Source organism: Folsomia candida, unplaced genomic scaffold (assembly GCF_002217175.1).
Source record: "Folsomia candida strain VU population unplaced genomic scaffold, ASM221717v1 Fcan01_Sc001, whole genome shotgun sequence".
Taxonomy (NCBI): Eukaryota; Metazoa; Arthropoda; class Collembola; order Entomobryomorpha; family Isotomidae; genus Folsomia; species Folsomia candida.
The window spans coordinates 16,353,941-16,361,341 of record NW_019091193.1 but is presented as its reverse complement, the minus strand read 5'-3'; the positions used below and the strand labels follow the sequence as shown (position 1 = coordinate 16,361,341).

Sequence of the window (7,401 nt, the reverse complement as noted above, 5' to 3'; positions counted from 1 at the left end):
TGAGACCAAAATTATTATAAGCAATTGGTCATTGTTATTTCTTCCAGTAGTGACCGCTGAACCGTTCCCAAGCTCGTTTCAAAACAATTTGCTATGTATGTCGGTAGCTAACGTGAAAGGACACGAGCACAGACTACATACAGCGAGGATTACATATTTCTCACTAAAAGTCTCGCATTGTACTCTGACGTGGGAACTACGATTCTTCTTACTCCATTGAAGGAACGTAGCGAGCAGAGGACATAGTTTCAAATTTTGTAAATACATCTAATCTATCTTTTGTTTGTGTTTAGAAAACGAGGAAGAAGGTTTGCATGAACTAGCTGTGACAAGCTTTCTGGCGACGAAAATAATTATGTGCGTGAAGGCAATTATTGGCGTGAGGAGAATAATTGCGGGCGTGAGGGTAATTATTGTGGTGAGAGAATTATTGGCATGACGAGAATAATTGTGGGTGTGACGGCAATTATTGTGGTGAAAGAATTATTGGCGTGACGAGAATATTCGTGGGCTTGACGGCAATTATTGTCGTGAGAGAATTATTGGCGTAACGAGAGTAATTGTGGGCTTGACGGCAATTATTGTGGTGACGAGAATACTTGTGGGCGTGAAGGCAATTATTTATGGTGACGAGAATGATTGGCGTGACGAGAATAATGGTGGGAGTGACGAGAATTATTGGGGTGACGAGAATTATTGGCGTGATGAGAATAATGGTGGGAGTGACGAGAATTATTGAGGTGACGAGAATAATGGTGGGAGTGACGAGAATTATTGGGGTGACGAGAAAAATTGGGGTGACAAGAATTATTGGCGTGACGAGAATTATTGGCGTGACGAGAATTATTGGGGTGACAAGAATTATTGGCGTGACGAGAATAATGGTGGGAGTAACGAGAATTATTGGCTTGACGAGAATAATGGTGGGAGTATTAATGTATATAGTATTAATGTATATAGTATTAATGTTAGACCGGATGGTCTAACACTAATACCTTACAAACAGGGACGCTCACTAATATGGGACTTTACATGTACAGACACTTTTGCCCCCTCTTATCTCTCTCACACACTTAGACATGCTGGCACAGCAGCAAAACTAGCCGAGACCAAAATACACAAACTGTACTCTGAACTTAAAACAAACTATATCTTTGTTCCGGTGGCTATCGAGACATCAGGAGTATGGGGGACGGAAGGGTTGAAGTTCATCCAAGACGTTGGGAGGAGGATGAAGGATGTCACTGGACCAATGTCGACAACTTTTCTCATTCAACGGATTAGTTTGGCAGTTCAACGCGGGAATGCGGCATCAATCATGGGAGCTGTCCCCAGTCAACGAGGATTAGAAGAATTATTTTATATTTTAAATGATAGGTCGTTTTATTTACAAAAATCATGTAAGGGGCCGAATGGTGATCACGGACGCCTATCCGGATCAAGTAAAGGTTTTCCCAACCCACCAACATCGGGTTTTTCCTCTACTCCCCAAGCCAACTAAGGAGGAGAGTACGCCAACCTGATAATGACAGATCTTGATGTCCTTTGGATATATGGTAGTACCCCCTCTGAAAGTAAAAAGTGTGAAGCGGTTTGATGCCATGGCCCAATTTACGCCCGTCACACCCCTTTGAAGGCGCGCCCGATGCCAAACTAACTGCACTAAAAAATTCGCCAAAAATCCAATTTTGTTCGGATTTTCATAATAGTTACATATTTATGATCCCAAATAGTTGCTTTATCATATTCAGTTGCAAAATTAACTTTTCAGAAATTTTCACTATTTTCGAATATTTCCTGAAAAGGGCATGGCTTGAAAAAATTCAAAATTCCAAAAAAGTTCAGATTGATATCAGATATGATAAAGCAACTATTTGGGATCATAAATATGTAACTATTATGAAAATCCGAACAAAATTGGATTTTTGGCGAATTTTTTAGTGCAGTTAGTTTGGCATCGGGCGCGCCTTCAAAGGGGTGTGACGGGCGTAAATTGGGCCATGGCATCAAACCGCTTCACACTTTTTACTTTCAGAGGGGGTACTACCATATACCCAAAGGACATCAAGATCTGTCATTATTAGGTTGGCGTACTCTCCTCCTAAGTGTATTTCATAGTTTATCAATGTTTATGTTAATAATAAATATATCGTCATAAAATATACAAAAAAAAAAAAAAAATGGTGGGAGTAACGAGAATTATTGGCGTGACGAGAATAATGGTGGGAGTAACGAGAATTATTGGCGTGACGAGAATAATGGTGGGAGTAACGAGAATTATTGGCGTGACGAGAATTATTGGCGTGGCGAGAAGGATTGGCGTGACTAGAATTATTGGCGAGGCGAGAGTTATGGGCGTGACGAGAAGGATTGGGGTGACAAGAATAATGGTGGGAGTGACGAGAATTATTGGGTGACGAGAATTATTGGGGTGACGAGAGTTATTGGCGTGAAGAGAATGATTGGCGTGCCGAGAATTAAGGTGGTGATGACAATGTTTGGCGTGACGAGTATTATTGGGGTGACGGAAATTATTGGCGTGCCCAGAATAATTGTTGGCGTGAAGGCAATTACAGTGTTATTGACGAGAAGATTGTACATCCAGTGCACATTTAGTAAATATATTTCTAGTCCTTGATTAATCTTTTGGGTGGATTTTACATGTTGTTCAGGAGCATGGTTATTGATTGGTTGTTCACCTGTCCACAAGACCATTCCACTTGAAGCTGACAACCTTTACCAGAATACTGATGACTGCAAAGTTTGGAAGACTAACAACGTATGCTGATTAATTTACTCTCCGGTTACGCATATTCTAACATTTACTTTTTATTCTAGCATTTACCAGAAGAAATTTTCGGGATGCAAATAATCATTGGAGGTCAATCGACGAAACCTCGTAGTCAGGACGAGGGGAAAGTGATGCCTCTTAACTCCATTACCTCGTCGCCAACATACTGCCTCCAGCAATGTGGAGGTCGTATAGATCACATGAATAAAAAATATATACTATTCGCGTAAAAATTATCAGCCTTTTCTTGCCAATTTAGTTTGATTTGCTTTGGAAACTTTGCCTCAATTGTCGTGTTCCTGTCAAAGAAATTTCCTGTGTCATAATTTTGCAAAAACTATTCACATAGGGTATAAAGAGACGCAGTCAACTCTCTCAAGTAAATCGAGCTGCTCCACTTGGTTGTGGTGACGGCAGTGGTGCGAAAAAACACCGGCACGACTCTCACTACTTTCTTTATCACAACAACGTTCTGCTTCTCTCTCGCAGTCTCTCAGCTTGTTCATCGTTTTAGAGATTAATTTTCACGCCGTGTCTTCAAAATATTTTTAAAACACTGGTAAGAATGTTCAAATGGGGTGCATAGTGTCCCCCTCCTCTGGAACTGGTAACTATATACAACAAAACAAAGTTTAACAATTTATATCAAAAAAACCCTCAATTTATTTTGTATTGATTAATAAACGAGCCAGTGGACGACCTAATCATGTATATTTGTTTGTCCCGGTCTACCTCGCAACGGAGGAGCAATTAAAACAGGGGATTATTTCTTTCACAACAAATATGGCCGAAAGAAATGGTGATCACAAAATATCCCGACTGATCAAAATCGTCCCCCCAAGGATTTTCTTGATAAATCCTATTTTCGGGACTTAGACGGCATAACGTTTACACCCAAGAGGCAAGTTTTGACTAGGGTACAGGAGAAAGTTTACGAGCTTCACCAAGAAGAGCACAATCCTATGAGCCCCAAGGAGTTCAAAAATCTTTCACTTAAACTGTGAGCAAACAATTAAATTGCAAACAATTTATTTGACGGTCAGTATCGAGTTACGGTGACATTTCTTAGGAATCCAAATCTTCCAGCAAATCCTGTGGAATTCGAACAGCAAGTCTTCAGTGATGATGACATGTCTTTTTGCAATGCCTTGTACGCCAATGATATCCCCCAGACGTGTTTTAGCAAAAAATCCCACCCTTGGAATCTACGAAATTTAAGATCAAATTTGGAGTTGTGTCACACCCAGTTCAATAATTCCCCAGTGGAAGATGTCACAAGATCTTTCGTATATTTTGGTTCACCAAAATCCAAATTTATACTGCACATTGAAAATTCGAATACCTACTCCATAAATTATCTGCAAAGCGGAGCTGGAAAAGTGTGGTTAGTTTTAATTATATGTATATACACATGTATAATTGTGTATATTTTGATCCTTAACTCAGGGTTCTTTCTGCTTGTTTATAATAAACAGGTTTACCATCCATCCAGACGACACGGGAAAACTCTTGGACGCTTTGCGGGACCTGTACCCCGATCAAATGAAGAACTGCCCCACGTTCTACCGACACAAAACAATATTTTTTAGTCCAGCGTTATTTTAGAAATATGGCATTCGTTTTGGCATAAGTGGGTTTGGAATTCCTGTACACCTAGAGTGGATTAATAATAATAGTAATAACACATTCTCGTGTTTTTTTATAGGTGGTTCAAAATGTGGGGGACTTTATTATAACCTTTCCCGGGGGTTGGCACTTGGGTTACAACCTGGGTAATTGATTTATTGAATTATTCATTACATTTTCCCCTTATATGCCCTAATGTAATAATGAATAATGTATGCTTTAATCTAGGGATAAATTTAGCAGAGGCCCTCAACTTTGGAACGGAACGGTGGCTGCGAGAAGATGGGCTGCATGCGAAATATTGTCACCAAACATGCCCTTACAGAAAACAAGATTTTATCATAAACGTTCAAAAGTTGGGAGACGATATTGACCGGAAAAAGCGAGCAGAAAAACAAGATGATCCTGAAGTGCTCTTCAAGTTGAAAGAGGCTTCACCCCCACGTAAAAGTAGAACACTTGAAGAGAGACGTGAAGCACGCTGAAATATGGCATGTTTGTTGTAAAGGTTCTGCCCAAATCTTGATAACGTATGATTCTCAGCCTTTTAAGGCAAACCCTGTTACATCAATGTTTTGTAACTAGTTTTATAATAATTACATCGCCCAATACTAATTCTTGTAGGTACAGTTATTTACATAATTTGGAGTCGTTATTTCGAAAAATTTCGTAACATTTACAGATAGCTAACATTTGGTGTAGACGTTGTGTACGACTCCACAATATGAATCTAAGTCGGCTTAAGTCGTTGTAGTGTATTTTTATCCATTTAACTCCCACATTTGTGAACAAAAATAAGTAACAATTTAGTAATAAAGTAGTGAAATCAAATCGCCATTTGTTTGTAAACTCAACAAAACTATGTACTACATGTCTGGTTACGCATATATCTTTCATTATTGTGCTGACAGAATAATATTAACGTGGATATGATTCAAGTTACATGTACAATTTAACAATTAATAAAGAAAACCTGTTTATTATTCGAATGAATAATTTGTCATATTGCTTGAATTGATTTCCACGGAGCGTGAGGTAAGGGTAAAAGAATTTTCCAAACATGATTTGTACCTTAGAAATTGTTACGAGACTGGCGACATCTGAAATCAACGCCAGAAATGACGAAATGACATCAGTCGATGTTGGCTTGCAATGAATACTAATGCCCAGCTCCACCAAAACGGCGTCTAAAATTAGCCAGGATCGAGGGTGGCTTGTACTAGATTGCAAACTTTATCGATCCATCACCTCAGAAGCGTATGCAAAATGTTGGTGGTTAGTCAGGCAATAGTTTTTAGGGTTAGTCACTCTGACCAAAATAGACTAACCCGGAGGACATGGTGTACGCAATGAAAAATTTTGAATTAACTTCGCGATAACCGTATGAAAAATTATTTTCCAGCAATAAATTTGACACTTCAATTACTCTTGGCAAGTTACTCTTGGCAAAAGATTTTCAAGCGGACGGCGCGGGGGGACAAATTGGCTTTCGCAACCTCTTCACGGGATGATGGGATAAAATCACACCAAAAACGTGACGAACGTGATAATGGCGTGGAAAATGCGATTGAGCCTCATTATACAAACTAATGAGCTGCACAAATTGCTATGCAGCAGTTGACAAAATTAATAAACGAAAAATTAGGCTCGGCAAAAATAAATAATGGAGAGTTTTGTATCTTGATGCACTCTCTTTATTAGCGGGTAAACGACCCTTTAAGGACGCTGTTCAACAATAACCGGTACCAAACGACACTCGACTCACTTAGTTCATTCATTTTTGATCTAACGGTATTTTTAATATCCATATTAATATAATATATAATATTAATTGTAGTTAATTTAAAATTGCCCAACAGTTTATGGGGTTTCGATAAATCTGTGATTTTGTGATTCACGGCTCACCATTAAACTAATTGAGTGATTCAAATTGTACTAATATCTCCTTATTGTACCACAATATGCATACGCTACGCAATGCACATTAGGATTCAAACTGCATAGATTTAGTTTGCATGTTAGTGGTCATATTCATATCAAAACTTCATGAAAGTCCCCATCCATCCACTCGTCCTTCTATGGGGTGGAAGTGTAGATGTCCACGCTCAAACACACGGTGAGAATGGAGAGACATAACCCGAGCCATTTATGTTGAGCGTGAGTGAGAATGGAGAGACATAACCCGAGCCATTTATGTGGAGCGTGAGTGAGAATGGACAGACATAACCCGAGCCATTTATGTGGAGCGTGAGTTAGAATGGGTATGTCGCATCCATATCCCCACTCGTCCTTCTATACGGTGGATGTGTAGACGTCCATGCTCAAACACACGGTGAGAATGGAGATGCAAAACCCAGTGTGCATAAACTTTTTGTTGTCCGTGGTTTCTCCTAAGGGGATGGTGCCAGGATGAAATTTTTCTTAAAAAATTAAAAGTTGGGGAATTGCATGCAATTTTGCTATGACAACCACCCAAATCCATTGCAAAATTGCATGCAATTCTCCAACTTTTAATTCTTGAATAAAAATTTTCATTCTGGCACCACCCCGTTAGGAGAAACCACGGACAACAAAAAGGTTTATGCACCCTGGATGGGGGGTTGAGGTTGAAGCTAGACACTGACACTTTATCCTCTGGTAGTCAAAAAGATTCTTGACACCGACACTGTTGGCGTCACTCGGTGTCCGCACATCAATTTGTGCACTGAATCCATAAGAATGTAAATACTTTATGACTAATTTTTCTTGTAAACGAAACAAGCGTAGGCTCCTTTCTCATGGCAAAATATTCTCTATATATTTTGGAAATAATGCATCGTGAAAAGTGTTTACTTACAGAATAATACGTAAATGGCCTGCACTTGGATGGTTACGCTTAGTGAATTAATTATTAGCAGACGTATAGAATAGAACATTTTTAATGTCTATATATACTGCAGTGCTAGATCTCATCAATGGAGCGCTTATTACTCGTATAATAATTT

The 7,401-nt window shown here is 39.1% G+C and overlaps 1 long non-coding RNA gene across 7 annotated transcripts; it reads left to right on the top strand.

Annotated features, from left to right (window-relative positions):
• The first annotated feature begins 268 nt into the window (after positions 1-268).
• LOC110853818 lies at positions 269-5,408 on the top strand. Of its 7 annotated transcripts, none has more exons than XR_002548271.2 (8): positions 277-418; positions 2,673-2,779; positions 2,839-3,398; positions 3,484-3,791; positions 3,861-4,175; positions 4,267-4,421; positions 4,497-4,563; positions 4,646-5,408. It is a non-coding gene; the product is annotated as an uncharacterized LOC110853818 (long non-coding RNA). The 7 variants fall into 7 exon arrangements; XR_002548270.2 differs by having other exon boundaries at positions 3,480-3,791; XR_004836307.1 differs by having other exon boundaries at positions 278-418; positions 2,839-3,350.
• The last annotated feature ends 1,993 nt before the right edge of the window (positions 5,409-7,401 follow it).